This window comes from Anabas testudineus, chromosome 3 (genome assembly GCF_900324465.2).
Source record: "Anabas testudineus chromosome 3, fAnaTes1.2, whole genome shotgun sequence".
Lineage (NCBI taxonomy): Eukaryota > Metazoa > Chordata > Actinopteri > Anabantiformes > Anabantidae > Anabas > Anabas testudineus.
The window spans coordinates 16,694,202-16,722,098 of NC_046612.1; the positions used below are offsets into that span (position 1 = coordinate 16,694,202).

General features: G+C 40.4%; 1 protein-coding gene across 1 annotated transcript in view; it reads right to left on the reverse strand.

Annotated features, from left to right (window-relative positions):
* Nucleotides 1–27,897, reverse strand: part of LOC113174490 (protein kinase C-binding protein NELL1) — a 185,261-nt gene that overhangs the window by 56,587 nt on the left and 100,777 nt on the right. The window lies entirely within an intron of this gene.

Genomic DNA, 27,897 nt, shown 5'->3' on the forward strand with positions numbered 1-27,897 from the left:
GTTTCCTGAGGCTAACAGGCCTTTCCACCACTTTAGGGACTCTGTACGTTACACTTAAGGGAAGGAGAGAGTAAGAAGAGTATTTCCATATCCTCTCCTTGGATAAATACATTCTAGCTTTGAGGTTTTCAGCTCACACGTTTCCCTTACAACGGAATGAATTTGTATGAAGTATGTAATTGACTTACATGTAACACCCAGAGGTTTTTTTTTTTTTTTTCTCTGCAAATTTCATCCTTGGAGAGTGTACAGTAGGAGGGTTGAATTGCACAATCAAAGAGAGACGGATCATGCATTCAGGCATACAAAGCCTCGCCGGCCTTCAGCGTAAAAAGCATTGATCTGCTACATCAAAAACATGGACCTTATTTGAGTGCTCGGAGGCGGCAAAACACTACCTGAATCAAATTCCGCGTTTTGTCCTGAAGCACTACTCCACCCTGAAAGCTCCTGTTTGATTACCCTCTATTGGCAAAAGGCACTGAAGCGTTGTTCAAGCCTGATGACGGCTGGCCTATGATGTCAGACACACAGCCTTAATAATTCAAAGCTCAAAGCTCGCTGCTGTTGTCAGCTTTCATTTAAAGTGGGAGAAGCCTCCGCTGTCAGGTCTGAGGCATGATGGGGATTTCTGATTTCTGTCGATCCAAGGTCCTGTATTTGCTGTGTTTGGAATTGTGTGTGTACGTATGTCTTGGTGGGTGTGTGTGTGTGTGTGAGTGTGTGTATTTGCCCTCTGCAGCCTCCTCTGGGAATGTTGTAGCAGGTGATGTCTGCTGACAGAACTGGAACTGTCGTTTCACACAGGGGGGAATTAATTTTTCTGGATTTGCTGGTGTGTCTGTCTCAGTCTCTTCCTCCCTCTCTCCCGCCCTGTCTCTGCATTCGCCTATTCCCCAAACCTCTTCCTCCCATCCTCTCCCTCCACCCTCTGAGCTCACTTTCTTCATCTCTCTGCTGCTTTATTCATGCTGTGATGTAGGTCAGGGCTGGGGAGAGGAACAGCTAAAAATAAGGCAGGATAGGACTCTGCGTGTGTATGTGTAGGTGTGTGAGTGTGTGTGTGTGTTTCCGCCAGCTAATACCTTTTGTGTGTTTGAGTGAGAGAGAGAGACAGACAGAGAGAGACATGTTGAGTGTTGGATGCTGTGAGACAGAAAGAGAGGAGACCTCATATTAGTGTGTGTGCTTTTACATACATTCACACTAATAGCAGCATCGCTCCTTACTGTACAGAGGTCAACGGGAAGAGCGTCCTATCCAACAGCAATATTGTCCCCTGCTGACTGCAACTCTTTGATTTCTATAATCTACCCAGATTATGTTTGTGTGTGTAAATGCACATCAGGACCTCAGTCACAGCTACTGCTCAGTTTTTCTGAGCAGCTCATTTTCTGGTCTGTTTGAAGCCCACTGGTAGAAGCTGCTGCCTCAGTATGAGGGAGAGATGAAAACAAATTCAGAGATAAATACTTGTCTAGACTTCAAATGTATTCAACAGATTATTTTCTCTCTTCTAAAATGTGAAATTTTAGAACAACGGTACGATTGATTTGATTTCGCAGGCGACTCAACTTAAATTACCGCCTAGCTCAGAAGAAACTATGAAACTTTTCCAAAGACTCTCCCAGTATTAATGAGTTGTGTGGGTGTAAAAAGTAATGGCTAGAAGCGTTCGGATTTGTGCTCTTTAAATGTCCTGTAAGTTATTTCTCATTTAAACTTCTGCGTTAATATACTGCCACTGAAAGTGTATTATTACATATAGTTTCAGCTGTATTTATATACATATATTTATATATATCTGCACACTGTCTATGATGAGCTTCAATGTTAAAATTGATGTGCAGTGGTAATATTTCTTCTGTTGCATTAAGGCTAAATAAGCTCACATGTTATTTTCTAATAAAATATATTTGCATATTCACAGATTCAGGATTTTTTTTTTCTTGCGTGTTTTGTTTAATTTAACAATTTTATAAAGAAATAAAAACAGACACAAATTGTTACTTCAAACAACATTTTATGTGTCATTATATCTCTTTCAAATACAGAATTATATTAAACCCAAGCAGTTCGTTTAGATTTAATGTCCATGGCCTCACAAGTTTGACTGTTTATTTTGTATAATTTGGTATATTATATTTGGTTAAATGGAAACCAAACAACCAAAGCACGCTGCCTATGTAGTGTCCGTGGAGAAGGACAAATGTGAAGAATGCAAACTTAACCTCAACTGACAATAATTTAAGAACACACATGAGCACACATTCACGTGCACTAGTTCAGGAAAAAAGTGACTCCTGCTAAAGTATTTATTCTTTGGAATAGACTAGAGCAGAGTTGCTTCCATCGATATGTCATCAGCCCTCCTGCTATGAATCTCATCACCCTTTCAGCAATGTCTCCTTCACACACATAAACACAGCCATCAGCATCTTCCTCTTATCTGACCGCTATCTCACTTTTTCTATCTATCTCTATTTTGGCGTACACAGAAGTTAATCTCACCCAGCAATTACACACCATGATAATTGAAGGTTGCACAGAGCACCGCTTCCAGCATGCAGACATACTCAAGCATGAGCTGGCTGTGCAGAAAGAGAGAGAGAATATGTCATTTATTTCTCAAATGCACTTGGTCTAAATAGCTAATCAGCTTTTCTTTTTTTCGAATTTCACTTAACTGAAACACAATAAACAACTAAAACACTGTCAGTGGGAAAAACAATCCAATATTAGGCATTTTTACACAAACTAAATGTATTATGTACAAGTTTCAATCACTTTACACATCATCACAAAGAAATATATGTGTGTGTATGTGGGTTCAGTGCAGAGCTGGTATATGTTAGTTTCGGCTTCTGGAGTTCCGCATTAGTAAATATTGGTTTGCGTGTGTGTGTGTGTGTATATGTGTGCATGATTGACAGGTGGCAGAGCATAACATAATGCAAAAGTCTCTCCAAGCACATGAAAAAAGGATAAAAGAAAAAGTTTCAGGGCTTTTATTATTTTATCCCTGTAAAGATGACTTTTTTTATTTTTTTTTTTTTGATATATGATATTTTTCACACTGTTTAATAGTGAACTGCAGGAAAATAGCCTACTCTGATGGAAGAAATTCATCTCAGCCAGCAATTACACACTGTGATAATTAAGTCTCATGCACAATTTTGCTTTCAACAAATTCAACTCGTGAAGCAGGAAAGTGAGTCTGGATATCTCCCACTATGCTCCATTCTTCCTGCGTCAGTGGGACCTTAGGCTAACTGGCACAGACTTGAAAAGAACTGTGGAATTAACCTTTAATATGGACTGGGCCATGGAGAGAGCCAAAGTATTTTCATGACAGGGGTTTCATCTCCATGATGACAGCGTGCACGGGTCTCAGATGCCTGAACGCAATGACTACACTTTCTGTGCTGGAAACAAATCAAACGCCCGCACACACACAGAAAACAATAATCAACATGCAGCACAGGATTACACCACATTCCGATGCGGCGTGTCCCTTTTTAGAGCCAGAGGAAAAGAAGAACTACTGATGCATTTAATTAGGAGACCTTTAGAGAGCAGCAGCTTTTATCGCTATCCTTGTCCTTCTAGAAGACACATACAGAACAGGCAGCGCTCTGGTTGAGCAAATTTGTGCCTGCTTAGGAACATGCTGTTTGCATTGTCTGGCAGATTACAGCTTGTGAGTAGGAGAACAAAAAAAAAAAAAGTATGGTACTGAGGAGAGGGAAACAATGTGAGTAAGGTGGTTTAATGTATCCATCACTCTGTAACTCCAACAAGAAGCTGCCATTCACTCAGCTGCATACTGACACACTTTCAGACAGGTACTCTGAAGACTGAAAATTGTGACAGAGTCCTTCTGTCAGACAGAGTGGAACAGTTTACCTAGATGACAGGTGCCGTGTGTGTGTGTGTGTGCAAGATGTTCACACAGGTATACCTGCTGCAAAGCTTACAAAAGTACACCTGGGTGCCCACTAACTGAAATAAATCCATACATCAGCCAGAAGGAGGAGGCACAGTGAGGGTGATTCCAGATTACCGCACAGCTGAGGTCCAACTGTGCCGTTAAGGGAAGTTGAATTAAATTTACTTCACTGAAGCAGGGAGATGTATATAGGAGATGAAGCACAATCCACTGCTGCACTCTGATATTTTATAATGAAATATTATCAGCATCCTGAATGACAGAATGAGTCTACAGCTATCAAGTGCTTCATCCAGACAGAATTACAAAGGAAAAGAAACAAAAAAAACAGAGCAGCGAGTTTTCCTGTTTCAGATGCAAGTCATCTGATGTTTACCCCTCACAAAATAATTGATGTAAAAATAGAATGGCCACTTTCTCTAGTTTGGCAGACTGCAGAAAAAAAAAAAGTAACTTTAATTCAATTGTTATGCTTTCTGTGTGTACACACAAAAAGACTGATTCATTTCAACTTCTTTAATCAAAGGACAAAGTAATGTAAATAATAGATTGGATCCAGGCACCAATATAGCTGCCATTATCTGCTTGTTCTCCACTCTGCAACGACCTCAGCCTAAAAATAATCATAGTTTCAATTGTCTTATGTGCATTCTGGACATCCAACAGCAACCGATTAAGAAGTTCTTGCAAAATGACAAACACATTGCATATTTGTATGAAATCGACAAGTGATCAGGACAGGAAGGACTTAAAGGAAGTTAAATATAGACATCATCAAATGTTCTTTCTTCATTTAAACCTCAATAGTTTGACACTGAGCCCTATCCTTTATATAGCTCCATGGTCCAACATGACTGTTAGTCACAAATGTCCACATTATACCAAGATTTCATTGTGGATGCTTATAATTCTTCACCATAACGAAGTAGCAAACTGTAAAATCAAGCATTTGTCTGCCTTCATTACACACAGCATTATGTAACGTCAGCCTAAAACCTCAGGAACCATAACCAGAATGTGAATGCATAGCCACCACCTATTACGACATAATAATCCCATACACACACACACACACACACACAACCTTGACTGTCCTCATGATAGGTACCGTTGTTAGGGCAACAGCAGCAGATGGTTGAATTTAGCTCTCATTGTGTCAGGTTGCTTCAACACACAAACACACACAACAAAATTTGTCAGGGAGGTCATCTACATCCCATTTAGTTCAGATAAGAATTTGATTCAGATTATTGGCCAGATTCAACCATCAGTTGCTAGGGAACGGCAATACCTCACCGCTAATGGCCTGCAAGAGCTAATTGACATCCCATCAGTCACCATTCACCTTGAGCTGACAGGGAAAAGAAAGCAATAGAAACCTGGGAGAGAATGTGTGGAGTTGTTATTATCCTGACAGTTCCGACCAAGTTTCAGACATTACGGTGATATTTACAAAAAGGTGCATCTTTCTGATGCTCTGCAAATCGTGGATAGCGATGCAGAAAGCTGAAGAGGCAGCCTGGCACCTTTAAACACGGTGGAGAAATGAGACTGAGATGCAAATACAAGAGGAAACGGAGAATAAAGATAGGAATGGAGACGAAGAACAGAGACGGGTGCGGAGAAAGATGCAGAAACACACGGAAACATGGACAAAAAACTGAAGTCTAATAGATGAGGGTACTGAAAGAACCTGGGAGATATCAAAGAAACTTGTGTTGTGACTTCACCACTGACAGGCAGTAATCATTTGACAGGAGAACTGATATTGGGGTATAAATATTTGACAACGCAGTGTGGGAGTGCTTAATTAGCTTCATTGTTATTCCCATCCTGAGGAACCTGCTACCTGCACTGGGTGCTAACTAACTGTTAACTGTGTGAAAGTGTATGTATGGATATTACATTACTTTTGTTTTGATATTATTTTTAATTTCATGTTAGACAGGGTGGGTGTTAGATTATGAGACTGGTTGATGTTATTCACAATTCAGTTTGAGTTATGTGGGAGGTACAGTACAGTACACGCAAGAAAGAAAAGAAGCATTCAACTTTTTTCTTTTTTAAGGTGAGTAGAAAGTTGGGGATCCCGAGAGAAACCAACTCCACTGGCGTTCTGGTTGCAGATGTGGACTAGATCTGGATTTCACAGCAGCCACAGTGTGCAGAAGTGAAATCTATTCATATATGTGATCCATCCATTTCAGATCAATTCAATTTCATGCTGGTGAATATACAGTACGACGGCAAGTAGGCAAGGGGAGCAGTAGCCGAGGTATGTGAAGTTTGTTTCAAACACAAAAACACAAAAAAGTGACTCTGTGCTTGTGGTTTGAACACACTTTAAAAGCACAACCTCAAACATTGTACTGAACAGTGGAGGTGCCAGGTGAGAGTGCCTGCTGCTTCTGGACGTCCTGCGTTTCCATTATATATTTTTTTTCCAATATTATTTTCATTTTTACTTACTCTAATGCTGAAACACTGGACTCCCACTGCCCCTGTAGATTTATATTGCGGCATATTTTTTACCTTTTTTCTAGCAAATCATTTTATCTGCCACTGTAGTTTGGCATGATTAAACAGCAGAATATCTGTAACGTATATATCAAGTTTCCGAATTCTGGAGAAGAGGTGCGAGTTCATCACGATGATATGTTCACCACTGTTTTCAGGTGCTACTGTAGTCTTTATGGAATGACTTGGAATCTAATCACAGATTAATTAAACAGACAATAACGATGTCATGTTTAAATAATGTCAACTCATAATTAGGTAATGGCAAATGCTAATTATGTTTTATATGAATGAGCAATTACATGTGCGATTTTCTTTATTAGAAGTCACAGCTTTGCAGTCTGGTGAGATATTATAATGAAAAAGTGTTTTGTGTTACTGATATTTTCCACCTTATTAGCAACTTACTTCAGGTCAACAATCCCCAGTTCTGAGCAAAGTTAAAAACACATTTTGTTAATCGTGAATCCACAGTCAGTGTTTTTCCCCGGAGGATTTTTCACAACCTCCTACATTTTTAATTGAGTTTGTAAATGTTTTCACATGCCCCGCTGCTACTGTGCCCCATTTTCCTGAAAGGTAAATGTGTCAGCATGGGGCCCAGCAGGAGAAACAGCAGAGTGACAGTGGAGTAGCAGAGAAGAAGGCAGAAAGAAGCAGCATTTACACACATACACATTTGTCCCTGTGCCCAGGAATGTTGGGAGGGCAGCGGCAGCAGATGGTCTGCATTGGCTCTCATTGTCTCACTATGCAGCAACAGGGAGCGAGGTGCCCTGTTCGGCCCTGGCCTGGAGACGCCATTGTCACGTCCTGCATCAGTGTCACACTCAACCTCTTCCCCGTAATTAAGGCCAGCCCCTCTGGTTCCACCTGACAGCAGAGAGCAGCTGGAGGACAGGTCGAATCCTCCAGATGAACAGAAACTGAGCAGCTCTCATGTTCTGACATGCACACACATAAACGGGTTACATGAACACACTTTCTAATACAATATACTTTGAGAATCGTCACTTGGACTCTTCTTTACCATATTAAAATCTAAAAACCTTGATTTTCAAGACTAGTTTGAATCAATCCGCTGTAAAGCCAGTGTAAAGTCACTTTCTGACTGAGGCCACACTAAAGTATTTATGTAGTGCAGGAATTATCCAGATTTTTTTTTTCAGTCAGTTAGGTGGAAAATGGAGAAAAGATAGGTACAGAACACTCACTCACGTATCCTTCAACTTTCATCCTGACTTAATCTTAAATCTAATCTTAATCCTAATCCCTAAAATTTGTCCAGTGGAAAAGTTCTGGCAAACCAAGATGAGCTCCTTAGGAGGATTTGTTTTTACATTGAATGCCCACATGCATCTCACACACAGACTTTTATTAACTTACTATGATCTGTTCTGAACACAGATCTTTCCTAAACTGCCTTTTTCCAAAACACTGGTTTCAAACATCTAATCCAGAACGCCCGTGAGTTGTGTCGAGGTGCTGTACGAGGCTTGATCAAAAGCGACAACTGTAACAGATGACATGGACAATGTGATAATAAGAGCACCTCCTGTCTGCATGGAAGGACTTTGGTAAGACATCAGCTATGCAGGAGGACCCACATCTGTTCCTGACAACATCCACACTTGTCATCTGCTTTGCCAGCTGCAGGACAGCCCACTTCCAAAACTACAGAGTGAAGGATGCATGATAATCAGTCCTGGGAAGTTGGCGCATCTGAATCTGCTACTGACCCATGCTGCAGTTATTTAACAGATGAAAACATCAGAAATGTTCACTATTTCATACGGATTTTCTTTTCTAATGATGGAAGAAGTCTAGCTTTTTCAGTTGTATCTTGTATAAATGCATTTAATTTTGTAATGTGCCCTTGTTGCATCATTTGTTTTTTTTAAACTGAAGTGAATCGAGGCTTCACAGACTCTTAAAATCACATTTGCATGGTTCTGCCCGTGTGTGTGCTCAAAACAAAATTACTCCCTGGATTATGTTTACTGACATTTTTCTAAGGCTATGAAGTGGTGCATCCTCATACCCACCCTTCTAACGAATCATCAAGAATTTCAATCATTCGGTTTTTTGTAGCGTTGTCATTTATTGTAAGTGATTAGTTGAAGCGCTGATCACAGTGCGGCAGGGCAGAGACGCGGGGCACTGGGCGGCCGCTCAAGTGGGGTGGATTGATTTCAAGTCTCATTCCACATGTAGCAAATATTAAAGTGAACGATGCCCTTTTAAGTTTGTTGTATTTTACTTTAGTCTCCCTTTATGATCCATTACACATATTTCCCTGAAGAGAGCTGAACATTTACAACTTCCCACCCTGTCGGTGATCCAACTGCCGTTTCACACGCATTCATTCTGGAGAAGCAAGCTGTTAAGGATTTTCATTATCTTTCATGTTACTGTTTCTTCATTCTGTCAAAGATGTAAAAAGTTGAAAATGAATTTGACGCTCTGCTTTAAAATGTCACTTCGCAATATAATTTGACTTCTCTTCAAACACTGATTCCACTTGCACTCTCGTGTCTCATGTTATGCAAATTATTTTCTCTTTGTTATTGCGGTATACCTTGTTACCTTGTTACGCTGTCACTGGATAACTCTCTGTAACTGTTTAAAATACAAATGGAAAAAAAAGTCATGCTGTTCTCTCGAATTAATATAATAAAAGGACAGGTGTTTTGCATGGTCTAACTTCTAATAAACTGCATATACATTAAATATATCACTTCATTTGTCAAATTCCACACTAACGTTTTTCAGGCAACCATTGATTTCCATTCATTTCTGTGTTTACGTCAACTCTCTGAGATTGGTGATCCATCACACTAAAGAGTTCGTGACTTTCACACTGAAGGCCTGACACGGCACAGAACAAAGCCAATTTTTTCAAGGGGGAGAGCACAGGTGCTCTTTCAGTCCGTGGTGAAAGTCATAGTGGCGAGCATTACACAGATTTTCTGACAGGCTTCAGTTCAACCACATTGAGCATGACCCCAAAGACGCTGACCTCCATAATGTATTTTCTAGCATTAACAGCAGGAAGAAAATTCTTACAGAACCAAAAAATGTATGCATCTCTGATTTCTCAATGTAATTCCACTAGGACTTGTGCATGGTAGAATAAACTGGGCAAGCATACCAATCAAAAAAAAAAAAAAAAAAGAGAGAGAGAGATAACAAGATAGGGTAATAAAAGGAATAATAACAATCCCTTTATTTAGGGCTAGGGCTGAAAATTCACAGTCTGTGCCTTCATGAACATGTCAGATAAGAGTGCTGAACAGTGACCTTTTTAATGGCTGAAACTCTTCTGTCTGACTTTGTAACACTGCCTGTGAAATCAGTGCCTTTCTGGAACAGCATGTCAGATGGCGAAGACCTCTTGAACACACCGCTGTTCTACAGGGTCTTTAAAAAAATCATCTGCCATCTTAATTTAGCTCTAACAGGGAAATGCATGCAACTAAATGTTCGCTGTGATGAATGTGACTATTTAATATTTGTATTAAAATGAACAAGGGCTGTAGCTATTGATTAGGTGAGAAATCAGATAAGTAATTTAGTTTTGTAACAGAGCAGCAGTAAATATATAAAAGAGAAAACAAGATAAGTCTCTTAAAATAAACAATTGGTTTTCATTTAAAGAAATCTATGTTTTTATTGCTTAAATTACAGGCAGTGATATTATCAATATATTCTCAAAACTAAACCTATTTTCTCTCGCTCTATTCGTTTTTGCAATCCACGCCACAGTGCATAATGTAAAGTCTGCCTGCAAGTTAGGAAGGCAATCTAAAACTGTATCATGCATTTTAGGGTCAGCAGCGATGTCAAGTCACCAACGTTGCCTAATGTCCTAAAGCATCTATATGGTCTTGTAACAAAATAATAATTGGTTTAGTGCATATAGAAATGAATAACAGTCCGGCTGACATATAAGACTTTGTGAATTACGTTTCACATTAACTTCTCTCTCTAAATCTCCAATATCTCTTCGAGTTTATCCTGAGGTGACACACAGTCTGCTTTGGCTCAGGTAGCTGTGTCCTTCTACTGGCCACACTGAACCCGCCCTCCTCCTTCACTTCCCGGTCTGCACTGATGCTATCAGCTCCTGATTCACTGTAACCGCCTCAACTCCTATAATTGATACAGAATCCCGATGCCCCGAGCAGCTGACATTCAACACAGTCTGAAGGACAGCTAGGGAAATGAGGAGTGTATAATGGAATGCGCCGCCAGCACAAACAGGAGGAAGAGCCACTTGTAATGTGATCTGCTCCAGCGCTTAAATATCAAGTGCAATTAAATGCCAGTGAGGGGATGTGTCTGGAAACACATTTTGTCTCAATCAGTAGTGACATCTTCCATATAGTCAGCTATCATTTACTGTGTGCGAGTGGGGCATCAGATTCGCTTCTTCTCCCTTGGTAGGAGCAAAACAGTCTCACTACATTTTCTGAAATGATATCAAACTCTGAGAAGAAGATGAAATTTGCAGCCAAAAACAATAGGATGATTGTTCCTCCACCATAAGACGTCCAACCTTGGGTTGTCCATTGTCCCGCACTTTATATCACAGTTTTTAATACCATTATCACCGCCTAAAGGGATTATACTTCTCAGCTGAAATAGATAAATAAATAAAATATAAATAAACTGAATTATCAGGTTTTTTGCTGTCAACACTTTTGTCTAACACCTGAGCCTATCTACGTGTTAACGAAATGATAATTTACACACATGAACTAAAAAACAAACATAGCTAAACAACCTAAACATATATCTACCTCCAGGAAACACTTCAAATGAGCAAAGGCATAGAAATGGGATTGAGTTTCTTTTGTGATCTTGTTCTTTTAGCTGCACCAGTCCTGTCCTGTCCTCTGTGCTCAGCCCCAGCAGTGAACTCTTATCACCCCCGATGGGAGGGCTTGTCTCTGGGCAGGACAGAAAGACATGGAGAGGGTGCACTTAGCTGAGCGCCAGGTCAACAGTTTGCTCATCTTTTTTCATGTGGCGCTAGTTGTGCATTGTGCGACTTTACCTGCTAGTGAAAAAGTGGTGGGCATGTGTGTAATGTAGTGTGTGTAAGTGTGTGTGTGTGTGTGTGCACAAGAGTGTGTGTTAGCATGTGTGAGACCTTTCTACAAGGGCACAGAGCTCAGGGGGGCAGACAGAGATTAATGACAGGACGTGACAACTCTCTTTCAATATAAAGGGAAGGAAGTTCTGTCATTGTATGGACAGCGGGGGGAAGGGAGCGAGACAGAGCCCTGAGGGAGGGTTGGAGAAGTAGAATTGATGCTTTGCAAAGGGTTTTAAATCCCCAAGATGCAGCCATTAACTAAGCTACCATAGTAACTATTGTAGTTAGTAACTTCTTAACTGTGGGATACATCGTGACACTGTGAACCGTCTATCAGATACCGTTTAACTGTTAAATGGTACAAAGCGCAGGATTAAAGACTCTTTACAATAGTGAGCCAAAGTCTTCTTTCTTCTTGTCTTGTTGATGCTTTTCTTTACTCTTAAATCAATTTTTTAAATACAGGATGCTGATGAAACAAAGATTGAACTCTTTGGCAGTGGATGATACAAAACAAACATTTTGCTAATTTAAGTTAATAGCTTCAGCAAGTTCAAGTATCTGTCGTAGGTTGAACGTGGTGTTTGTCAACACACAACCACACAGCTGGAATCCCATCCTTCCACTGATAAAAATTCACATAGACAATCACTTTGGGCTAAAACACAAGCTGTTAAGTTAAAAACTAAGATATGATATGGGCATTTCTTCCTCAAGTTATCCTGATCATTTTGACATCCATCACCTCATTGTCAGAATAATGTTTCATTTTAAATGACTAAAGTCTCTGGTTATCACCTCAAGCAACTTTCTTGTTCGTGTTTCTTCACACTCAACTTTCAGTTTGAACTGCTATCATTATATATTCACTAATTAAATGGTAACTTTACAGTACATTGACCACAAGTGCTACAAATTTGACTATGTCAACAATACAATACAACAAACAATATCCTAATCAATAGAGGTATTTTTGCATTGTCTGCAAGAGAGCATGGGATAAACTGCCTAAGGAGTAATGATATGTTAATTTAAACACTCAGTTTTTCCTGGGAGGGTATGGAATGGGGCACTATCATTTGTAGCCCATAGGGGTGACTGTGCTCCCTTCAATTGTAATCACATAACTCTGCAAGGCATTGTTCTGTTTTTCTAGCATCCATCAATCTGGCCTCCAATTTGTCTCCTGGTAAGAGACGTAAACAGCTGCGTCCACTGACAAAAGGACATAGTTGAAAAGATGTATTGTACAGACCTTTTTTGACCTAAAGTTGCCCTAACAGAACAGCTAATAGAAACACGAAACTAAACAGCCCCATGCATTTTAAGGATGCAATCAACTTCTACGTAAGAATTATTACATGACTAGATTATTTTCAAATGATCCAATAACTGGCTGTTGAAAAATGCTCATTATGAGGTTTTTAGATCCCAAACAATGTGTTTTATCTCTCCAAAAAGATAAAACTAAAAGCAGTTTACAATAAAACAGTATGTAATAGTTCTAACAGTGCATCCAGAAAGTATTCACATCGCTGAACTTAATCCACATTTTGTTATGTTAAAAGAATCACATGTACATAAGTATTCACAGTCTTTGCTCAATTGAAGCACCTTTAGCACCAATTACAGCCTCGGGTCTTTTTGAGTTTGATGCTACCAGCGTGGCACCTATTTTTGGACAGTTTCTCCCATTCTTCTTTACAGTACCTGCTCCATCAGGTTGGATGGGGAGCGTCGGTGTACAGACATTTTCAGATCTCTCCAGAGATGTTCAATAGAGTTCAAGTCTGGGCTCTGGCTGGAAAACTCAGTGACATTCACAGAGTTGTCCTGTAGCCACTCAGCTGAAAAACATCCCCACAGCATTATAGTACCACCACCATGCGTCACTGTAGGGATGGTATTGGCCAGGTGGTGAGCAGTGTCTGGTTTCATCCAGACTTGACGCGTGGCTTCCACTCCAGAGAGTTCAACCTTTGGTTCATTAGACCATTAAACCATTCTTGTTCCTTGTGGTCTGAGAGTCCTTCAGGTGCATTTTGGCAAACCTTTACTGAGGAGTGCTCTCCGTCTGGCCACTCTACCACCAGGTCTGACTGGTGAGTGCTGCGGAGATGGTTGTTTTTCTTGAACATTCTCATCTCTCCACAAAGAAACGCTGGAGCTCTTTCAGAGTGTCCATCTGGTTCTTGGTCACCTCCCTGACTTCTCTCTCTATATCACTCAGTTTGATCGCTCTAGGAAGAGTCCTGGTGGTTCCAAACGTCTTCTTTTTACGGATAGTGGAGGGTTCTCTGCTCTTTCTGACCTTCAATGCTGCAGAAAGGAGGTCTACAGAAAATTTCTTGGACTTCATGTACTATTAACTGTACTATTTCCCACGGGTGGAACAGGATTCACCAGAACTCAATTCTGAGTGTCATGGCAAAAGCTGTAAATACTTATGTGATACTTATGAGATTCTTTTCATTATTTATGTTTTAAAAACTGGCAGAGATTTTAAAATAACTTCTTTCACTTTGATATTATATTAATTATGAATATATTTCTAATCAGATGTTAGAAAGGCTGAACAACCCCTCGACACCAAAGTCATCCAGACTCTCGCCTTGCAGAGCAATGATGACTTATGAGCAGGTACTGTAAATTTACAACAGTACTCCTGGCTTTGTCCTTGTTCTTGCCTTTGTTCACTAAATAATTCTGTGCTAGCTTAATTTAAACCTCAGAAGCCGGCTCTTATCCATGCAGGCCAACACACCAGGTTGCTGTTCAACACTCCAAAATGACATCACCCTCTTCACTTCAAGGTCACCTACGGGAGGGATGCAGCATCAGCCAGATATCAGCGCAAAGCTTTAACCTGCTTTTCTCAGGATGATTTCAGTTCAGCAGTCTATTTTCACTTCATCTGCCGCATGTGTGTGTGTGTCTGTGTGCATTCTCCATCACTGTGATGTCATGATGAATAGGCGACCAACAAAGCGGAGGAGAGGCGGAGGGAGAGAGCAGGGGAGAGGAAAAGCGATCTCTCCTCTGCCTTTTTATCGCTCTATTTCATCATGGAAATCACCTCATTTACTCTGAGCACTTCTCCATTCATCTCTTATTGTCACTGGCAAAACCCATTTTCTATCTGCACCAGCACAATGTGTGTGTGTGTGTGTGTGTGTGTGTGTGAGAGAGAGAGAGAGAGAGAGCGAGCGAGCATGCAAGACAGAGACAGAGGAGAACTGGGCTTACTACATGCGGTTATGTTTACATGTGATCAGTTGCATTAATGAACTTAACACTGCACAATCAAGTGTTAATATCACGAAAAAATCTATTGTCACTGTTTATTTTTTAATTAAGAGCGTTCATAGTATGAAACATTTACAAAGATTCACCTCCTTTGGCCCAGACTGAACTCCTGGATGGATCACCTGACTTGGTGCTCGTGTTACTATTCTAACCCACTAAACATATGGGGATGTATTATTAAGATAATATAATAATAATCTGCTAAAACCAGCACATAAACATGATCGTTGTTAACTTGTTGTGCGTGAATGTGTTGCGATGTGATACGCTTCAAAGCACTGCTGTGCCTTTCGGAGCTGCTGAATGGATGTGGATTGTTATTCTTATTTACTTCTCTTTTCCTTTCAGTACACTTCATGACAGAATGGTTAGACCCATAATACCAAGCATTCTGCGATCAAGCAGGGGCACAAACTATGATTGTTGGCATGATTATAGCTTGGATATTTGTGCCTGTCTGAGCCTGCTGCTGCTTGTAGTTAAGAACTGGGAGCAGTAAGAAATACTTGTGTAGAGTACATCAATTTCAAATCAAAGCTACAGTTCATCTGAATTTACCACTGACTTATTAAACTCATTATTCTCTCTCCATTTGATTTTTTGAGAGTTTATGGATCACATTGCCCAAATCATTTGTTCAATCCTCTCATTGCGCTGTTTCTTTTACCTATTATATTCAACTGAAAGGGTTCATTAGCACAACTGTTTTAGATCACAGGTAATGCCACTGTGTTTCAGTATGGTGGTGTCACTGTAACTATAGTCTGGTCTGTAGTACATGCCCTTTACAGACCATCAAGAGTAAATGCATGCATTTGCATGGGAATGTGTGTAGTAGCTGGTCTTTGTGAGTCTCAACAGTCCTAAAAAGTCTGCTATGTGTTACCTGCTATGCTTCTGATAAAAAAAAATGCTGAAGATTTCCTGTGATCTGTTGTTGCTTGAGGTGCTTGGGGCTAAAGCATTGGCTGCCAAATTAATAAATGTAAATGTAGTAAAAGGCTTGGCAATTGGTTGGAGCAGTGCCGACCACTGCTACAATTTAAAGTTGGATGTTATAGTTCCATAAGTTGATAAGTCACAGATGTGCTACATTGTGAGCATTAATGACATGTGGCTACACCACAGACACCTACACGTTTCTTAAGTTGCTTTGACAGAAGGTGTCGTAGTATCACTTTAGTTAATTTAAACATAATTCTTGAGAAGATTAACTTTAAAAAAACACTTCTGTGATAAAAACATAACAGTCATAAAAACAACTCATGTAATACTAAGGATGTGTAAAGGGTCAAACATGCTTTCTGCAGAGGACCCACACAAGCCTTTGTGTGTGTGTGTGAGTCTGCACAGTTGGCAACAATCAAAGTGTTCAGATTTCCATGAGCCCTGCTCTCAGTTTGGTCTATGACACGGTAATGAACGTTATCTGCAGCAGCTCAAGTGTGGGCTGCTTTAAAAAAAGAAAACAACAGGTGAAGCTGAACGTGACATTTCTGTGGCAACACTTCAGGATGTTAAGGTTTGCACGTACAGCCCGTGTGACATCAACACACTTTTATTTTGTTTCAGTTTTCATATATGTATTGGTCATCTTATAATTGGTGCATTGTGGAAGGAGGTAAAGAAGGAAGTGGTTGGGTTGGAGTTCCCTCTGACCAGTGAGCCAGTCGCCAACAATGAGCAACACGCTAGCACAATGCAGAGTTTCAAAAATCTAGAGCCATGCACCGGACCCACAAAGAGGTTTGCGCAGTCTTCTGCGCAAAGAATAATACATCCACTGAAATTCTTCTCAGTGTGTTGCGGTTCCCATTGCATGTTTTTTGGAAGGGGAGGTTGTGCAAGTTTGTTAATGACATGAATGCAATTAATAATTCAGAATGAACCCCATGTGGAGCTAAACAAGAACGTGCCAGTGTGCTGTGCTATTCAGTGAATAGCGGGATAGCAGCAGCATGGCTCATGGAGTAATCCGACATGACAACATTCACCTCAGATGATAGAGAGTGGAAGGAAACTATCAAAATGCTTATAAATATCTTATAGAGCCACTAAGGAGAAGCCGAGCGAGGGAAGGAGCAGCATGAGAGCGGAGGATGTCAGATCACGCTACTCACAAGGAAGACGAAGATGATGTGAGTTTTAAGAGTGGGTTTTTGGGTGCGTGTGTGTATGTAACACACCATATGGTTACAGCGGGTGAAGATGACAGTCGAAGATTCAGGGAAAAAGCTGTGGGAAGGAAGAGGGTTCTGTCTTTACAGCAACAAGGGATTGTGTAGTTTGAAGATATTTGTGTTTGGTCGGACGTGTTTAATGATCACACACCTCAATATAAGAAGAAGAGCTGTGGACAAATTTAATTTTAGGTAAAAAATAAATAAATAAAAGTGCAGTTTTATTAATCCCTCTAACCTTCTGGCATGAAAAAACCCCAAAAAACAAAAGAGCTACAGCTCTTTTTCAGCAAGCTGCAGCACGCTCTCCCTCAAAGAAAGGCCCGGGTTAGATGTTATGAGAATACACGGTGCGCAGATATGAGCACTTCACCCTCAAGTGTTGTACAACAAAAATGTGGACCAAAAAAAACATTTAAAAATGGTTTCAGCCTCTAGTGATGGAAGGCAGGAGAGAGGAGGTAATAAGAGTGAAGCATCAGAGGATAAAACTCTTTAGAGACCCACTTGGCCTCCCGTTCGTCTTTCTCTCCCTCTGTCTGAGTGTGTAAAGGGAAAAAAAACAGGTTTGTTCAGGCCACAAACTTCAGCTGTAGATATGTCACCACCACCATTTGCTGTATTGTAGTTGCAGTGATATGGGTTAGATTATGTAAAATCAAATTATTGGATTTCTACATGATTATAGGGACTTTATCATTCCTAATTGGTTTGTATTTTTTGTATTGTTTTTGTATATATGCAGGGAATGTGAGAGGTGCCAGAAAAAAACCCCAATAATAACAGATTACATACAAAACCTAAATAGTGATCACTACATTATTTATCACATACAAAGCCAAAAGAAGTTCCACAGCACTTGGCTTCATTCATTTCCGAATTTCATTTAAATAAATATTGATGCATATCCTGCACATCTAATATACAGTATGTTACATTGCTCTCAATTCAAGCTTAGTTAATAAAAAAATAATAATAATTCCAGTGCCATCTTGTCCTGCCTATAAGGAACTTGAAATGGCATACATTTAATTAGCAAAGGGTCAAGACATAAGATAGCTAGCCAGACCAAAAAAAGGTTTTCTCATATTAAAATTTTTTATATATTTTGTGTTTCAGGAGTCTGGCAAATGTATTCAATGTAATTCTTGGTTTCAAAGCTGAATTCATTAATTTATTTTTTCAGAAGGAGTCTAAAACAAACCTGCAATGCCTCACACGGTAGCAAGTAGTTACCTGTCACGCATCCAGAAGACACTGAGCAACATTGGCATTCATGTTGAGTCCTGTTTCTGCCAGTCTCACAAGCACAAGCCTAATATTCATCCTCCTTTAAGCTCATGAAGAATGGAAAACAGCTATCTGGCTGTTCCACTTTCTTTACCCACTAGTTGTCACCTTTATCTACTATTTACCCTGGACAGGAGCAGCAGTGTAAAACGTTCTAGTACGCTTTGTTTGCTGTGTGCTGTCGGACAGAGGAGTGAAGAAGAAAGAGAGCTAAGACCGAACCAAACAGTAAATAAAACGCTGAGCGAGTAAAGAGAGTAAAGTTGGACTTGATGATGATTCTCTGCAGGTTCAAGTCAGAAGCAACCCCCTTTCACACACACACACACACACACATACACACGCACACATTTATAATCTAAAAAAGACTCTCATTAGCAGTGTTTTCATAATGGTTAGTTCTGATGAGAAATTTGAAACAATTAGGAAAAATGTGTGATCGCAAGAAAACTCACAGTGTACTTTTAACAGCCAGAACAAAATGAAAGCAAAGGGCAAGAAGAGAAAACATCGTGTCTAATCAGACAAGAGTCTCCTCCTCAGCACTAATCCTGGTCTCTTTAAGGTGTGTTCAGAAAGCAGGTTGGGCCTCCATGTTGTGTGTGTGTGTGTGTGTGTGTGTGTGTGTGTTGTACTTTATTAGAATGGTCTTTTGGACTTTGATGCCACATCTCAGAGGAATAAACACCACCTAACAAAAGGAGAATGCTCTTTCTCCCATCAGACCAAAACCTACTAAGCATTATTGATCACAGGAGGTTCCAACCACAGCCCACAGCATCATTTAGAGCAGCTTCATAGTGTCCACGTGTAACACCTAAGAACAGCCTCCTGCTAAATGAGTCTAGTTAATGCTGTTACCTCTAAAGCCCACCACTCTTATTCCATTTCTCTCATCATTTACATGGTCTCATCGGTCTCTCCCACCCCTTTAACTCTTAAAGATCTTTCTATTGATTCCTCTCATCAGTCACTGTGACTGTCCCGCAAAGAAAGTCACAACTATTCAAAAATTCTGTAAAAACAACAATCAAACAATGTGACATGGGATTACTCCTGACATCCTGTCATCAGATTTTCGTTTTTATCAAAAATGCTTCAGGTGGTTGTCACGAAAATGTGTTATCTAGCTTTATACTAATATAGTTTTAACAGTGCCAACACAAAATATCTTCTTTTATCTTGCAACACTTGAGCACTGACACTGTCCTCTTCACACTTGTTTTATTAGGACATAAAGTAATATAAATATCGTATAACACTTTTTACATAAAACGTGTGTTACAGTAGATCGTTATTGCAATTCTGAGAAGCCTCACTTCTGACTGACTATATTCAATTACCTTTTGTTCCCCAGAGAACCAACGATTTAGTATTTCACACATTTATATAGCAAATACGCTGCTGATATTGTTAGTGAAAGGTCATGTTTGAAGCAAAGAAAGGATTAGACAATGAAAACACTAAGTTAAGGTTAGTACATAAACGGCTCAGCACTTCCTGCAGGAAATGTTGATAGTGGACAAAAACCCTGAGTTGCAAAATTCAGTCCCATATGAATGATTTTTTTTGCTATTGAGGTGGACTTATCCATTATGCTCTTAATAACGGGGGTGTTTTAAAACCTGATACACACCAAAGATAGCCTGGAATTTAAAAAAATGACCACAACTTCCTCTGTGATAAAGGGCAACATACGGTATACATATTATGAAAAGTCCTCTTGTATTATAAAGAGAGAATTAGACTCTAACTTAAGCCCCAACAGCTCCTTATTAGAATCACTAGTAAATGTGTCAGTCACATACTTAAATGCAACCGTTCATGCATGATTAGCATTTTTTTATTATATTAAAAAAAAAAAAACTCAACTCTTATAATGTTTAACTTTGTTATTTCAAGTGGTGGAGTTACTCATTCCCTCTTCAGCCGAACAAAGATTGTTTCTCCCCTTACCATTTGTATCCTACCCACAGATGATACCACATGCCATTACTGGGTCATGAAACTGGCATCCGTCCCCTATCAACCTTCCCGAGTGAGTCAGAGCACCAGAAAATCACAGGATCAAAGAAGAACTCATTTCAAACACATCACCAAGCACATTTCTCATGCCTTCTGCTTGGCTGAAAAGAAATAGAAAAAAAAAAAAAAAAAAAAAACAACTAAAAAAAAAAAAAACATCACAGCGCCACAGCTCTTCTTTGAACCACGGTAATTTCATATTGTCATTGTCTTCAAATCAGAGAGTGTGTCAACATGTCACATTCTCATTACTAGGCGATGAAAATAACAAAGCAGAGGTAACACGGCGGCATGAACTCTTTAGGGCGAAAACGGAGCCGAACTAAAACAAAAGAAAGCAAACAAAGAGACAAACAGCAATCTATGATGCATAAATAACAAGAACAGACTACTTACATTTTTTTTTATAAGACAAGCTAATGGATGGAAATGATGTGTGATACAGAAATATGTATATATGAGGGGGAACAAAGCTAAATGTATGTCATTTCTGAAAAATAGAGGGTCATTTCACGATGCCTGGGGCAATGTGAATTACACAGAACAATGCCCCTTTCACATTAGTCTAAATGTACATGCTCGCACAGGCCTGCGCTGGGTGACTGTTAGCTGCTATAGCAACCTAAAAATCCATTTAGGATTGTTGGATAATGAGGACCGAATGGAGCGATTACCTCTGCAGCTCTCTAGGACGGCGGGGGCATCTGCGGCAGCGGAGAACCTTACACAGCTGGTGGACTGTGTCTGTTCGTTCTGTAACCGTTCCCCCTCTCAAGTGGCTCTGAGAGGTCAAGTCAGCCACGGGAGTCACGGGGGAGCCATCTGTTTCTTCAAACAATGACTCTCGTTTATTGAACTGCCAGCAGAAGGATTGCAGGGTGAAGTGGTTCCCGACTCGCTGAGCACACTGGGTGAGCAGTGATTTGATTACAGGTTGAACAGATCCATGTGAAGAGTATGACAATAACAAAACGGATCTGCTATAACAAAAGTATCCAGAGCTTTTACTGAGTGCATCCTGCTCGCTGAGTCTTCCTGTGTCCGGCTGAACTGACTGACTTTACATGCCGGCGCAGGGGTGCACAGATAACTTTTTTTTTTTTGTACAAGAACATTCGGCTATTTGGATTTGACCTGATGTTGCCGCTGCAGGATGTCGGTCTGTTTACGTTTACTGTTACTCTCTACATTCTCCTCGCAGAGGGAGGCTCTCATTCTTTGTTGGAATAGCTTTGTCATCATCTGCTCACATCAAGCAGGCGGAAAGAGGAAGCATTTCTGAGCTCAAGTGAACTTCTACAAATGTGCCTGGCATAAATGTGGCCAGTTTATAGCTTGAATTTGATCTCCGTTGGGACTGGAGGGTTGTGCTCAGAGGACAGAACTGATAAGAAAAGTGGCCAGCCTGAACATTTAATGAGCTCCATGGCTGCGAGTGGTCAGAGGAGGCTGTTACCTTTGCGAGAGCTATCATCTTCTATCGCTCTCTCTCTCTCTCTCTCACTGCGATGTGACATTTTTCCAAAGTGCTCCATTCACAGTGAGTCAAATGCTGCTTCATTTTGCTGTTGAGGCAGAAGGAAACTCGCTTCACTTTCATGCTTATAAAAAACTGATTGCTCTCTGTAACCAGGTTAAAGCAAGGAAATTATTTCATGTTGACATTATGTTACTTTACTCTAATTACTGTGATACTGCAGTACTATATGTTCCAACTATACATCTATACTGTAGTTATGGTTTTGGTTTAAAGTGAAGTTTAAAGTACACGTGTGGTTCAGTTTCACCACGGCTTTTTTGAGGTAAGCACAAAACAGCGAGCGCTGATTTGATTCTCACTGTTCACGCTTCAGTTGAGGCAGAAACTGTTTCCTAACATTTGATATGGTTGGACCTTCAGGGGGGAAATTGTCCCTTGCGTCTTGCTATATTTGTGAGAAGGCTTGTTTGCTAGCATTTTATTTTGAAAAGTTAAGCAATTGCAAAAGTTCTTCTGCATTCCTGTGTTTTGGTAATTTAAATTCCCAAACCTACAAGCTTGTCTGAAATAATACAGTGAAACCCAGAGAAATTCTACCAATGCTTGAAGGGACTGAACCTGGGTATAAATTGAGAGTTTGAAATATTCTGTACATTCAAATGAGTGTCTAAATGATGGCCACCAGGGATGACAGAGGTTTACTCAGAGAAACATTTACTCCGCAGTTTAGTGGTTTGGTGCCTCCTACCTCTCCCAAAAAGAATTGGGCACTTGTTAAAACACAGATCAGGGCAGGTTGGTAACACAGGAACAATGAGCTGTGCTGCATCACAGGAGCCTGTGAGGAGGGTGCGAGCAGAGTGGGATGAGAGGTTTGAGGTGTGAGGATTTTCTTGGTTAGATGGAGAGCAAATGGAAAAAAAGGGAGTTGAATCAAATAAAGGTGGAGGTGTAGAGGAGCAGAAGGCGAGGCAGTAGTGAACGCAGAAAACCTTGGGAGCCCAGAGAGCAGCAGATGCTGCAGACCTTGCTGCAGTAGTGTGAATCATTCATTTTTCCTTTAGGTTTTATGGTGATCTCAGTAAACACCAGCTCTGTGCTGGGTCAGAGTTGATGTGTTTTCTAACAGAGACAATGGATGGCAAAGACTACCACACCTCGCCTGTTCTTTCCTTATCTCTGTGTTTATTTTAACCATTGCGTCCCTCTCCGATAACCTGCTAACTCATGGTAATTTGCACAACAGTCAAGGTTAGCAGATAAATGGACAGTTTCCTGTCTGGTTTTTACACAGCAGATAAAACAAAATGGTAAGGCATTCAAAATTGATGCAACATGCATTACACACACACACACATGCACGGCCAGAAGAAGTCCTCCCACTGCTATACTGTATCAAATATCAAGATGCCATTCACTGCTCAGACCAGCAGCAGCCCCTCTGACTCTCTCGAAGAGAACATGCGAGAAGTGTCACCCCCATTATCAGCCACATCCATCATCCCACACACACACAAACACGTGCCATCTTGTGACCAGGCTTAAAAAAACAGAAGGAACATCCTTAATGCATCATTTGGGGGGGCTGGCTGGTGGCTGCAATCACAGCAGGGAGCACTGTTATCCTCTTGATCCAATTACTGGGAAAAATTTTTGGTTAAAAAAGAACACATGCATTTACTCATTAGCAAATAAATGGACAATCTGGGGTCCTAAGATGTGCATTTGTTTCTTTCCCGCTGCCAGAGGCTGGCAGGAGGCCTTCCATCCCGGACCCCATCTGGTCTATTACCTAACAGGGCTAACTTGTGTCAGTCAATACATTTCTACATGTTGAAGTAGCAACATTACTGTGAATACTGAGATTTAAAATACACCCACTAATTTCATCTGAACGCTCAGTAGTGGCACTACCTCCTTATTTCTCCCTAGTTCTCAACACGCAGTTGAACATTATGGTGATTAACCTTTTTCATTAAGATCACAGTTTCTGGAGACATTGTGTTCTAACTAAGCTTTACTGTGTAAAATAAGATGGAAAGGGGATTTTGCTTTTGTGCAATCATATGGCTTGAAACCACAATCACACTTAACCTTGTGCATATTGAAACGTGCTGATAAACATATAGAACAGAATCATATCAAAATGAAGAATGATCTAGCTACTGCATTGTAATGTTTATCTTAACTAGCCTACACTTCTGGTTGAGATAACCTCATGGGACAAATGTTTGGGAAGTGCGCTTTCTGTAAACCTGTGCACAGCAGGATTTGAAGAAAATAAATAAATATTTAGACACGCATACAGTGTCTTGGGAAACAAATTCACAAAAGGCTGAAAAGTGAGTAAAACGGGACCTTTAAACCTCCGTGAATTTAAAATCACAGCTATGACAGACTGAATAATTCATGATCTGCTCATGACTCTGGCTGTAAACAGAAAGACTCTGTTTTTTTTTTTTTGCAAGTGTTCACTGCTTGCACATTTTGTTCTGCTGTGAAATGATGATGTTGGGGAAATATTTACCAGAGAGGAATCTTGGGTCATATAAAGAATATCTACCCTAAATTAAAAACAACCTATACTATAAACTTTCAGAGCTTCATGATTATACATTTCATCGGGGGGCTACTGTGAGTGGCATTCACTTCGTCATCCAGCTCTGCAATCGAGACCTGGAATTATAAAAATGAGTGGGAGTTTTTTCATCCTCTTCACAGAACCAAACACCACTGTCTCTGATTTCTAATGCGAAAGGGAAAGCAAGGTCAGTAGCCGCCTGGTCAGACTCGCTCTGAATAACACAGATGATCATTATAAGATTGCTGCACTTTCAAACACATATTAGTGTAAGATGTCATGCCTACGCCGCTGACAAATACAGCGCCTTAGATAATAGGCTTCGGCACTCACACATCAAAGATTTACTATGCTTTTCCATTAATGAGGTAATAAAAAAACTGCCCACTCAAGAAGGGGATTACAAATGATGATAGTATCACAGTGGACTCAAGCAACATGGGCTCGTGATGCTCGTACACCTATTTGTCTTGTGACCGACATTATGCGCTGAACATGAACTAATGATAGCACATGCATTAAAACACTTCTATAATAAAACTGTTGGCTGAAGAAAGAGTCCACTATGATTTATTTGTTTTATTTTTAGCTTTTATATGTAAAAGGTCAATACAACCACATTAGTTATTTTGTGTCTAAATTAAGTGTGTAATGTTTATCAGTCGGACGAGTGTTACAGCCAGTAGTTAGTGCTGATGAATATGAACATTTTTATTTATTTATTTATTTTCTTAGCTTATTTATATGTGGAATATGGGGGAAGTTGTAAAATGGTATTTATAATTAGAGTTTTCAAAATAAGAACTTTCCTTTTATCATTATTATTATTTAGTTCAACTACTTCTGCAAGGCCAACTGAAGTATAATTTCTTCCCTGATGCATTTCTGTATTAACTGCACACTAGCAATATAGGAAATAAATACTCAAAAGTGTTTTGCATTCATATCTTTATATAAAAATAATGTGTGTCCATTGAAAAGTGCATCTATTAACCAGTCGTCAGTACAAATGTAGAGTCTTTCTGGTTTGAACAAGTGTCTGTAAAGGTATTAGAATTTCCTGAGCCAATCACAGGAGCGCATCTTCATAGGTGGTCGTTTATTGGCTGCAGGTTGAACTCGCGCTCTGCAGTTGTAGCCAATGTAATTAGCTTTCTAACCATGTATGGTAATAGGAGACGGGACTTCCTGTCGGACCAGAGACGCCCGCGTAAAAGAAACGAGTCCCAGTGTGCTGGAGAGGACATGTGGACAGAGAGGGAGGACCCGCGGGGACAGGTTGCGCTGCGTTCAAACTTTATTTAGAAGAAAACATCTTAAGAATAGTCCCCTTCCAAAAAAAAAAAAAAAAAAAAGAAAAAATGTTTCTTTCCGAGTCTGAAGACGAATCACAAGAACTCCACTCGGACTCTGACCCTGAGATCGAGAACAGCACAGAGGACGAAGACTACGTTCCGGGGGGGCTGACCCGAGGATCAGATCAGTGAGTAACCGCAGGCTACAGATCAAAGAAATGTCCGCTGTGTGTCCCGTCTGATGTCGGATCAGATGCATCAGATGCATCAGACTGTGATATAAGACACAAGCAAGTGCACAGAACGAGGACATGGGACAGCGCCGGTAGACGTGCTGTCCATGCAGCGTGCAGCATTTAACGCATTAAAGCGGGTCAGGACTCTGCACTAGCGCCGGCCATTCAAACGCACAGACTAATGTGGGCTGGTCCCTTCTCAGGTTGGCACAGCCCAGCAGGTGAACCAGCGGCCTTCACCTCACAGCAGCATATGTGGATACTTATAGTTCGGTGCCGGGAGCGTGCGTGTCTGCGCTTTGTGCGCAGCACCGTGTAGCAACATGAAGCCCGTGCACGTACGTTGCGCGTGCACGTCGCGATCGTAACAATGTTATCAGCTACTATGAGAACACATCTTGATCTTTCTGCACTCACCACGGGGCAGCAGATTATTTTATCTTCAGCAAAACGCAGCCTATAGGATCCTGTGCAGGATGTAAAGGGGGGGTAGGGGGGGCACTGGGCTGCTCTGCTACGTGCACTATGTGGAACAGGTGCCAAAATAATAATTGGACCAAACAAACAAAAAAAAAAACAAAAACAAAAAAACAACTATACTGTAGTTCATAATCTGAGCACACCGACCTCTTAAAGGGGCAGTCTGCTGGTTTTAAACACTACGTTCATCACAGCTAAGCATAAGATGAGTAAATCATCCTAATTTATATATATATATATGAGTTCAAACCTTTCTATACCCATCATTATTACTAATCAGTCCTGCATAGTTAACTACAACATTGCCCACAATAACCTAACTCATATGGTATACATGGTATATGCGGTTAAATAGGCCAGCCCTGATACTACTACAAATACTGATCCACTCATGACTGTGTCAGCTTCTCCTATTTGTGGGGGAAAAAAAAAAAAAAACTTTAGAAAGTTTTGAACTACAGCTGGCTCCTTATCAGGCATTTCAGCTGTATGTCTTTAGTTCACCCTGTTCCTGTGTGGCTTCACTCGCAGAAACAGAAGCAGGGAACGAATCAATTCACACACCAACATTTAAACCATAATTAATGAGTAATTCATCACAAAATCGATATATTACAACATCATCAAGCATACTACATAAATACACAAATATCTCGCAGCAAACCTCATGGATAGTAAAAAGAAAAGTTTAGTGGTAGCATCCAAATATAATCAAATACAACCATCTTTATGTCCATGAAGTGAAGCTTAGATGGGCATAAGTACAGTAGATTAGTGGTAGTGTCCTGGACATATAAAACAAAGACTCTGCATCCCTTTAACCATAATGTTACCTTATTGATACTATTACATCATGACCATTCATTATAATAATACAAAAGTAGGAGCAATTTAGTAATAATAATGCCGTTCTTATTTGTGTTTATGACCTATTTTCCCTTTTTTGGTGAAAACATTGCACTGACATGCTAGTAAATATGTTTGGGGAAAATTGCAAACAATAGTTTTATCCAGAGGACTGTCATTGCCTTCTATGTTATTAACCCTTACTTCGCTGCTGTAATTACAGGGACTTCAGTGATGATGACAGTTCAGACGAGGAGTGGGCTAGTACGCCCTTAAAGAACAGGGCTTCCAGGAAGCGTACTCGCTCACTTTCTGCTTCTAAATTGACACCACCTCTGAAATCTCCATCTAAGAAGAGGAGACAGAGCCCCAGAACAAAGAAGACCCACTGTACATCTACACCCAAAAAAGACACCACCTCTCCCAATACTAGCAAGACATTCTCCACCCCACGAAGGAAAAATCAAGGTGGCAAGAGACGAGCGCAAAGACGTCTCATGAGAGAGGAGGGGGATGATGCAGATGATGGAGACAGATGGCATAACGTTGACGAAGAAGATGTCGAACCTCCTCAACCCCGGTTCAGACCGGAAAGAGATGCGGGGCCCCAG